This window comes from Canis lupus, chromosome 29 (assembly GCF_011100685.1).
Source record: "Canis lupus familiaris isolate Mischka breed German Shepherd chromosome 29, alternate assembly UU_Cfam_GSD_1.0, whole genome shotgun sequence".
Taxonomy (NCBI): Eukaryota; Metazoa; Chordata; class Mammalia; order Carnivora; family Canidae; genus Canis; species Canis lupus.
In genome coordinates, this window is record NC_049250.1 from 29,371,873 (window position 1) to 29,379,408 (window position 7,536).

Here is a 7,536-nt window from a genome sequence, read left to right on the forward strand (position 1 = left end):
AGATTTTATTCGGTGCCGTGAGTTCGGATGGCCGAAGAGATCTCAGCTCTCAGCTCCCGTGCACTGCCCTAGGTGCCCAGAGGGACAATTCTTAAAGCTACAGTCATACCTACAGCCATTGTTCCCAGTCCCAAAGATCATCCGTTGTTCCAAGGCCTTGGGGGTTGGGGGTCAGGTTCCAGGCCGAATACCTTGCCAGGGCAAAATCTGCTTCCTGATGGGACATCCCGGTCACCATTCCAGACTTCCCTAAAGGCAAGTTTCCTCTTCTGAATCTTTGAGATATCCTCTCCTACAGGCTGACTTCCATCCATGACAGGTTCTAATTATGCTAAACTTCAAAAGAGAAAACAGGTGAGATCCAATGCCCTTGACACTTTAGCGGACACCTGACTCTACAAAAAAGGTGGCTTTGGGGAAGATGGTCCTTTATCAAGCCACAGAGTGTAAGGTCATCTAACAACAGAAGCAATAAGTGCCCAATTGTCCTGTATTTGAATAGAGGGACCACCTTGTTAATTCCTTTCCTAGCAATCTTGGGTATCTTGTTAACTCTACTGGAGTCTCCAGAGCTGATTTTCTTTTAAAGGGCAACTCCTGTCGCTGGGGGGCTGGGAGGCGGGGAGATCAGATTCCACATACCATTCCACATACCAAGACTTTATTAGTTAATTACTTAGTGGGCTTTGATCTTAAAATGATAAAAATTTACACAAAGGGCAGGTCCTCAGGGATGGAGTCTCTAAGATACCTAACGAAATTTAATGTTTTGACATAACACAGGTTAGAATTGTAGATAGAACTTTTATTCTTGGAACAATATACCTCAGAATCACCTCCTAAGGGTCGGAAAAACATTAAAAAATGTCTTACCCCTCTACCTCTGGATCTTTTGTCTAACCAATCCTGGCTATATAAAATGATTGGTGTGAACTCAAGTAATCAGACAACATGCTTTGTACCTCTCATTCTTTAACAAAAAACAGACACTTCATCCCCATCCAAATTAGAAATTTTTACCATGTAAAATCTGTCTTTCTTGATATATCTATCAAGAGAAATAAAATATATTTCTACTCCTGTCATGCATTTGGCTGCTCTTAAGGTTACAGATCATTCAAATATTTATTGAGAATGGGAAGCCCGGGTGGCTCAGCGGTTTAGCGCTGCCTTCGGCTCAGGGCGTGATCCTGGAGACCACGGATCAAGTCCCCACACTGGGCTCCCTGCATGGAGGCTGCTTCTCCCTCGGCCTGTGTCTCTGCCTCTGTGTCTCTCATGAATAAATAAAATTTTTTAAAAATAAAAATCATTTTAAAAGATGTATAGAACAACAATAGAATTTACTATGTGTTAAGCATTGCTCTGAGAACCTTACTAATTTAACCTTCACAACAATATCATCATACTTTCATTATCACCACTTTCTATATGAATTTGGGCCCAGGGAGAGTAACCTGACCAATGTCACCCAACTGGTGACAGAGCTAGAAATGCAGATCCAGGCATTGTCTGGTTCTAGAGTATATGATCTTGACCTTTATAGATAGCTCTCATTAAGCAGAGTTAATTAGCAGTAAGTCTATTCAAGGCATTGAGGTAAACACTGTAAGAAATTCAAAGAATTGTATTTGGTCCCTCTCAAGAAGCTCTTATTTTTGTTATCTTTACTAGAAAAAGCAGCAGCTGCATGTGGTTATTCCCCATCAACCTGAATCTTTTTCATTTTATCCTGTAACTCTCCTTATGGTGCTAGGTCCTAGAGTTTTATGCCAGAACCAGAGACTTAAGGCATCGAGCAAGATCTTAAACCTCAGTTGATTATCTTCATTTTACAGATTTGAAGATGAAATGCAGAGAAATCTTATTTGAGATCACAAGGTTAATGATAAAATTTAACTAGAAATGCAATGTCTCCCAATCAATAAAGTATGTTCATGAAAATATATGTTTGTTAAATTTGTATAAGCTTAACTAAAAACTCCTAAGTGGAGATTTCTGTTTAAGGGAATCAGTAAAAACATTCTGAGTGGGCAATTATTATTTTATAAAGTGAATAATAACCATCTACCAGCATGCCAAACCAGGTCTTTTATAAATCTTGATATTCACATACTGGGTTCGATGAAGTTTAAAAAAAAAAAAAAAAAAAAAAAAAAAAGAACTTAGGTTGTCATTTTAGTTGGCAAAATAAACAAAAATTCCCTAATATTATGGGTAAGATCATGATTATCACTAATAGGAAAATGTTTGAAGTTTTAGGCTCCATATAGAATGATCAGATTCATACTCCAAACCAGTCAACATTTCAGGGTCAAAAGTTTAACCTATGATAAACCAGCAGCAGCTATCACTGAGCACGTACTATGTGCAAGGTACTGTTCTAAATACATCAAAAGTATGATCCCATTTAGTTCTGTGGAATTGCATAAAATTTCTGAACATGAGAAATTCCATTTTGAAGCTTCATTTTTCCTTTCTAACTAGTGGATTCTTGAACTGGGCCAAAAGTGGTAATTATTTTACAAGCAGTTGCTAAACAGAACTGGCATTAGGACCATAAAACTGTTGGTATGAAGTTTATGAAGACAATAGTTAAGTAAAACATACTAAGATTAATTGGTGCTGTCAAATGAAACTAAAGTAAGTAATCAAAAGCAGCTCAACTGGTTAGTACCAATTAGCAGGGTTTTATTTTTCTCTTTATCAAAAGCATATAATTACCCTAATTCTTTCTCAGAATAACCTCTTGCCTTCTCCATGAGTGGGACATTTTTCTGGCTGCTAACAGACTCCGTGCTCTCTGAATTGCAATTCTGAGACCCCAAATAAAAGGCCTTTGTTTCTTGTTCATTTTCACCTCCTTTTCTTGGTTGACAATTACAACAATCTGAGAGTTCACATTATTACCTCCATTTTTTTTAGACAAGGAAACTGGACTACAGGAAGATTCATTTGCCTACAGCTACAGGGTAAGGAAATGTGGGAGGCAGAAATGTGGGAGGTATTTCTCATTATTGGTGCCCACACTATCTTTGGAGAAGAGTGCAAACTCGAACTAGATACTAAAATTGCCACTAAACATTCAAAAATGGTATTAAAAAAAAAGCACACTACTCTTTTGGGGCTTCATCTGTGCTTCAGTTGTTTATTTGAACGAGCACATAGGAAATGTGCTAGACACGGGGAGTATCAAAATGAATATTGTTTATACTATCATATTACACTGTTTATATATTATGATTGTAATTCTTACATCCAAAGTTTTATAGCAAAATAAGAGTATGACAGGAATATGAATAGCTATAAAACAAGCCAAGTTGATTAAATATAAAACATAAAAAATTGTGAGAATGTAGAGAAAATGCCCACCTAAAGTGGGATTAGCAAAAGCTTCATGGCAAGGCTATTATTTGAGCCAGGTCTACAGGAGTAGCCAAAATTTAGATAAAGTTGAAGCCTGCCCCTCAGTATGTAGGAACAGTGTGAACAAAGGCATATTCACAAGATACCAAATCATCCAGTTTGAATGGAGCAAAGGCTGTGGTAAACAAGTGGAAGTGGAGATAAAACTGGAAAATGAGAGTGAAGTCAGATAGTACAGTATAATAAACAACTGCCTTGGGATCCCTGGGTGGCACAGCGGTTTGGCGCCTGCCTTTGGCCCAGGGCGTGATCCCGGAGACCCGGGATCGAATCCCACATCGGGCTCCCGGTGCATGGAGCCTGCTTCTCCCTCTGCCTGTGTCTCTGCCTCCCTCTCTCTCTCTCTGTAACTATCATAAATAAATAAAAAATAAAAAAAAATTATTTAAAAAAAAAAATAAACAACTGCCTTGCTAAGGAATACAGACTTTATTCAAAAAGCAAAAAAGCTTGTAGCAGGGAAGATACATAATCAAAGTTAGATTTTAGGAAGATTAATCTGACAGTGATTGGAGAGTGGACAGAGGGGACAAAAGCCAGTTAAAGGCTTAGGGAAGCAAGAAAAGCAGAAAAGTAGTGATATTACTGGGAATGAAGAGGGGATTGATGAAAAGATATTATAAGAAATAACTGGACTCTAAGGGAAGAATGAAGAAGGAAGAAAGGAGAAAAGGGGTAAGAGATGACCCTGTGTTTCAGGATATATAGCAATGTCTTTAGTGACACTTGTGCAAGACAAGAGGAGTACAGTTAAGAGCAGAGATGCTACATTTAAGACATTGAGGGGAAAAAAGACTGATTCTGATGGAGCCGATGAGAGATCCAAATAGGAATTCACATTCATTCAGTATATGAGCATTTACTGACTGCCTATTACATGGAGAACCCTTCCATAAATACTTGGGATGTATCACAATCACTACAGAAGAGTTATTTTTTGTTCCTCTTTCCTGTTTAAAAGATCATAATAAAGGGTCATATTCAGGGGGCGCCTGGGTGGCTCAATCAGTTAAGTATCTGCTGTCAGCTCAGGTCATGATCCCAGGGTCCTAGGATCCAGCCCCACATCAGGCTTCCTGCTCAGTGGGGAGCCTGCTTCTCCCTCTCCCTCTGCCTGCTGCTCCCCTGCTTCTGCTCCTGCGTGTGCTCTCTCTCACCAAATAAGATTTTTTAAAAATAAAGTATCATATTCAAATCTAACTCCATATTTCCAAACCAACACAGTTTGAAAAGTCTCCTTCCTCTGAATTTCTGTAAATTTAACTGTCTGTACTATTCACGAGGTGTTTAGCACTCATTCCCCTAATGTCAGGCTTTCAATCAGATCATAAAAAAAGTATATTGAGGGGAATGCCTGGGTGGCTCAGTGGTTGAGCATCTGCCTTCGGCTCTGGTACTGATCCCAGGATCCAGGGATAGAGTTCCGTAAAGGGCTCCCCGCAGGGTGCCTGCTTCTCCCTCTGCCTGTGTCTCTGCCTCTCTCTGTGTCTCTCATGAATAAATATATATATAATATATATTATGAATAAATATATATTATATATATATAAAGTATATTGAAAACAGGCATCATTTTAGATATTCCTTGAATCTCCCACAGTACCTCATTCATAGCAGGAATTCACTAATGCTTTGTTAGACCAAGGGATTACTTTTTCCTTTCATGTTCTATGATAAGGATACAACTTTCCTTAGCCTTGTAGAACAGAAAGGAATAGTAACCTTTCACATCCAGAACTCATGACCACTGTAAAAGAAGCCACAGAAGCTAAGTTGGTCTTGGACCGTGAAAAAGAGCTGAACAATGGCAAGAGCTGAGAAACTAGTATACCACTTTTGACAGCAATTGGTTTACAAACAAGAAGAGGCAACACAGAAATTTTAGCAAAGGAGTACCCAAACAAATCCAAAGCAGGAACTTAGACATCCAATAATAGCACCTCTATGTTAACTATTTTTAGAAACATTCTGAAAGTCACCTAAATCCCTACAGATATTAAAATAAAATTCATAGTTCTAATTATTCTCTCTAGGAAGTTTGCTTTTTCAGGTATTCTACAGTTGACTATTCCAACTGATATAAGTATGAAAGGTATATATAATTTTAGAAACAGGAGTATGAAATGTACATGATAACCGTAACATCCTACAGTATATGTAAGAATTAGCCAACATCATTATCAGTGCCAAGAATGCTGATGCACAAGTTATCAAAATGGCCAAAGTGAAATTTCCTTCTAGAAGCAGAAGAAACAGACCTCACTCCTCCTGGACATGTGCAGATCATTACAAAACCAAAAGCCTATGTTGTGGCTCCTACAATGCCAAAATCTGTGTCCAGAGAAATCCATAAAATGGCATAAGAAAAATATTGTGCAACTGCCCCAAGAATTATTGGCAAAGGTCTCTTTCATACTATTTGAAACACCTGCAACCCAATATAGCAACTAAATATATGTTGGTAGAATAAGCATCTAGAATTTCAGTCAATATGCATTGATGCCTTGAAAAGACTGTCTTTTCTTTGTTTAAGCACTTTAACATTATTTCTTGAATCTTGCCTACCTTCAGAATCCCATAGTTGAACAGTCAAATGTCTCTCCATCTTCATCTGTCACAAGATTCCTGATAAGGTTTTATTCACATTCATCACTTGCAGCAGTTTAAGATCTCCTCATTGCAAGAAGAGATAGCTAGAGTTGGCCACTCATCTCCATAACTTGATCTTACAATGATAGTTTCTTCAGTCTTTGTGAAAAATAGCATTTCGGTCTTTTCTATATTCAGAACACCGAGAAATGACTTCCTTGCTTATCCCAGGTCACAAATGACAAAAGCAGAGCAGTAACAAGTTTGCTAATTGTTCTGAAAGTTTAAATAAATCATGTATGAAAAAACCTAAAGAACATTCTTTGTATAGGTTCAAGTGACAGTCTGAGGTTTTTAGGTTGTTCTTGCTATCAAAGTCCACTAGGAGGGACTTTCGTGCTTTTCAGAATACGAAGCTATCTAGTGAGTGACACAACTTGTTTAACCTGTAGTTATGAAAATGTCAAACCATAGCAGAAACTTCATCTCTTTCGTCCGAAATTCCTCATTTCTGCTAATGAAAAACAGCCTCCCATTTACCCTTAGTGTCATCACTTTTTTTTTTTTTTTTTTAAAGATTTTATTTATTTATTCTTGAGAAACAGAGAGAGAGAGAGTCAGAGACACAGGCAGAGGAAGAAGCAGGCGCCATGCAGTGAGCCCGACGTGGAACTTGATCCTAGGTTTCCAGGATCAGGCTCTGGGCTGAAAGTGGCGCTAAACTGCTGGGCCACCAGGGCTGCCCAGTGTCATCACTTTTTAATTCTTTTTCTTCCTAAGGAAAACTCACACTAAAAGCAGTCCCATCCAAAAATCTCAGATATTGAGGAGGCCTATAAATGGGTATTACTATTTTATTCATTCAAGTCAAAATCAAAATATTACTGAACATGTTTACTGGGGCACTGAGCTAGGAACTGGGTATACAATAGCAATCCATCCAAAAGCAGTCTCTGCCCTCTTGGAGCTTAGTCAGGTAACCTCTTATCACTTAGAAAAAACTAGAGTACTCAGGGGTTACCTGAGTGGTTGAGTTGGTTAAGCATCTGACTTTTTTTTTTTTTTTTTAAAGATTTTATTTATTTATTCATGAGAGACACACAGACGCAGAGACACAGGCAGAGGGAGAAGCAGGCTCCATGCAGGGAGCCCGATGTGGGACTTGATCCAGGGACTCCAAGATCACGCCCTGGGCCAGAGGCAGGTGCTAAACCGCTGAGCCACCCAGGGATCCTCAGCATCTGACTCTTGATCTCAGCTCTTGATCTTGGGGTTGTGAGTTTGAGCCCCCATTGCTATTTTTCCTGGTATATTTAACTTTAGTTCAATTCATGAGGCATGCGTTGATCACCTACTATATGTAAGTAATTATGAGAGATGCTAAAGTCTGTATTAAAAACTTTCTGTATCTGGGAATATATTTAAAGACTATTTCTACTTTTGGCCTTGTAATTCTTAATAAAAGAACCCCTGGAACATCTATGTTTACTATCTACTCATTTGGTACTTGCTACACAGCTT